Below are 3466 nucleotides of genomic sequence, written 5' to 3' on the forward strand. Positions count from 1 at the left end.
GTTGGTGATGGGGAAGGCTATGCATGTGTGGGTACAGGGGATACATGGGAAATCTCTGCACCTTCCCCTAAATATAACTGTAACTTAAAACTGCTCTAAAAATTAAGTCTTAAAAAAGAAAAAAAGCAGTATGGGACAGAGAAATGAATACAACCTTTATTGACTTTGTAGTTGTGTGAGTTTCAATAAGCCTCAGTTTCAACAATGGTAAATGGACATAAAAATAATAACTAATATGAAAATATTTTTTGGTGCGAGCATGATCCCAAATAGGTGTTAGTTCTTTTGTCCATTGAATTTCTTTCCCATCTTATAGCCTGCTATGTGCCTGCTCATGTCTTTCTCTTAAAATAGAAGCAATGTATCTTCAGTTGCAGGCATTTAAATGAAAACTTTTACCTAACTCTTCAAAGTTAGGGGACTTTGTGTCTGTGCATTAAATTTATTTTCATTTTATTGAAAAATACTTGTACCAAAGGTTATTTTACCTCTCCCTAAAGTAATATATCTAGGGAGACTCTAGTGTAAAATGCTATTTAGGACAAAAGAAAAAGAAAAACCATTAATTTTGTAAGAGCACAGGCTAGCTACAGTATGTAACTTAAGACTGTGACTCACAGACCTCCATAACTATAAGGCAGCACCATTGACCAAAGGCTCATACGTTGTACTACACTTGCCAAGGGCCACACCCATGGAACTACTGAGCACTGTGGGGAGACTAAGGCAGGTTCCTCATGGAAGACAAGAAACTCCTGGAAGAGTTGACTTTTGTTCACGGACTCCTGGCAGCCTTGCTGAGCATTCCTTAGACCATGAAACAGTTTATGATGCTTCTGCTCAATCTTCCCTTGTTACCGGACAGGGACTAGCTCCGAGCAGGTCTGCCTCTAGCCAACCTGTAGTGTGTGGGTTCCTGACTTCGTGTAGGAATGATTTCACAACATGAGTCTAGGTGATTTTGAGAGTACATTTATCAAAGCTAGGGACAGCCAAACAAAGAAGGACTTAGGGTAGAAAAAGTAACAGGGGAGAGCCTTGTCGGTGCTCTGCTTCTGCTTCCTAGAACGTTATAGGAAGGGAGTGAGCCAAGGCAGGGCTGCTGTTAGGTCACTGGAAAGTCAGACAGAAAGGGGGCCTTGGAGAAAGGATCGGGGGTAAGACCAAGCTGAGCTCCCCTTGCCTGCTGCTCCTCTGGCTGCAAGTCTCATGGGATCCCTTAGAGTTTAGGAGGAAATTAAAGGTTCATGCCGGGGAAGGCGTTTGGGTGTGCTCTCCAGCGAGCCCTTACTGAGTCTTTGTCCTCAGATGTTTTTATCTTTTTCTTTTCTGGGGGCAAAAATCTTAGGGGAGGGTTTCAGTAGAATATTCATCATCTTTCCAGATGCATTTTTAATATCTTGTTGCATAAAAATGAGTGTATGGGGGAGGGTGGGAATATTCTTTGGTCCGCTATACTTTTTTACTGTTATTTTGGGTCTGCCTGGCTCTTAATGGGGTTTTTGTTATTTCTTCCCCTGCTTCATCTGTCCTTGGGGTTAGCTGGCACAGATGGCATTAATTGGGTATTTGTTCTCTATTTTCCCAGACCAGAGAGATTTAAGCTATATATTCTCGGTTGGGAAGGAGAGGTATGAACCATTAGCTCTCAAGTGTCCTTTGTTAGGGAAGATAAGGTCTGCAATTCATCAGCTGGCTATAAGTTGCTCAAACTGTTTATTTAGCCTTATTTAATTTTCTTGTCTCAGTTTCCCCATTCTACTTGCCAGGAATTTTCTTAGCTTTTTACTATCCGGTCACACACTCTCTCTTTTACTAGAGGTCAGATCAGAATCATGTTCAAGCATCTCCCCATATCCTTTAGCTCCCTGTTCATTTGCATTCACTCAGTGTGTTCCCTAATAAAATCCTTACACATTTAATTTTATCTTTTGTTTCATAGAAATAACACACTAAAAGGGGCCCAATGAGAGATTTCTTCAACTTCATAGTCATTAATGTCTCCACCTTCAAAAATCAAAATTGCTAACAATCTTTAAAGAACGGTTTACTCTTTCAAAATGAAATGAACATGCAAAGCATGACCTAGCATGGTTGCTACAACTATACATAATATAAAATCCAGACTTCAAGTCCATTTCATATATGGTCTCTTATCTATTCCTCCACCACCCACATACCTCACACAATAAAGTGACTCATTCATAACATACAGACGCTTCTGCCTTTCCTAGTTTTGCCTCTTGTGCATATATCAATCTTCACAATTCCAACATCACCACTCAAGGCTTGCCTGAATGGCTTCTGTCGATCAGAGGCTTCCTCCCAATCCTTCAAACAGGAGCACCACCAAAACAATTGCTTCATCTACAGGTGTGTGCATGGCTGAATAATTGAGTTAATTGTGTCTTCAGTCACACTGTGTGATCCCTTTTGTGTCCTCCATAGTGATTCATCAAGAGCCTGATACATTGTAAATCCTAAATTTAATAAAAAGCCAAACTAGTCACCGTTATATAAAGAAAATAGAACGAATTTTGGAAATAGGACAATATGAGTTTAAATATCAGACTGCTCCCTTGCTAGTTGTATGACTTTAGGTAAATCACTTAATTACTCTGAAGTTTGTAAAATGGGGATAACAGACCTCACATTACAGAGGTTTTATTGGTTTACGTGAGATAATCCATTTATTTTCATTCATCCAAAAAACTGAGTACCTACTATGAGCTAGGCACTGTTAAGTCTTATGGATACACCAATGAGCAGTAGTTAGGTTACCTAACCTCAGAAACTTAATTTATTTGTGTAGAAAGACAGTAAAATATTAAACAAATAAAAAATTGCAGATTGTCATAAATTTTATGGAGACAATTGGTATGATAATGATGGAAAAGGGAGGATAAAAATGTTAGGATAATCAGAAAAAGTGTCTTTGAGGAAGAGATAGACAGAACATACAATATCTCTGTATCAATCAGGGTTCCATTACAGTAACAAAACAAATGGGACACACACACACAATTATTCCTCAACAAACAAATACATATATTTTGCAATTAGACACAAAATACCCTAAATGAAAATACGCACGTAGGCAGTTTGTATGTATATGCATATTTATGTAAATATATGTAGTATGACTATGTGTAGTATGAATATATATTTATGCATAAACTATATGACTTATTACAAGGATTTGGCTTCTGTGATTGGTTAACTAGGAAAGTTAAAAACCCGATGGCAGGCTGTGAACTCTGGAGCAGGTGCTAAAGCTGCAGCCACAGGTGGTCTGTTCTTTCTCTCTTTTTCTTTCTTTCTCTCTCCTTCCTTTCTTCTTCCCTCCTTCCCTCCCTCCTTCCCTCCCTCCTTCTCTCTCTCTTTCCTTCCATCCTTCCTTCCTTCCTACCATCCTTCCTTCTTTCTTTCCTTTCTTTCTTCTCTTTTTTTCTTTTTCTTCTTTTTC

The sequence above is a fragment of the Pteronotus mesoamericanus genome, unplaced genomic scaffold (genome assembly GCF_021234165.1).
Source record: "Pteronotus mesoamericanus isolate MK-2021 breed Mesoamerican mustached bat unplaced genomic scaffold, CSHL_Meso_final contig_56, whole genome shotgun sequence".
NCBI classification, from domain to species: Eukaryota; Metazoa; Chordata; class Mammalia; order Chiroptera; family Mormoopidae; genus Pteronotus; species Pteronotus mesoamericanus.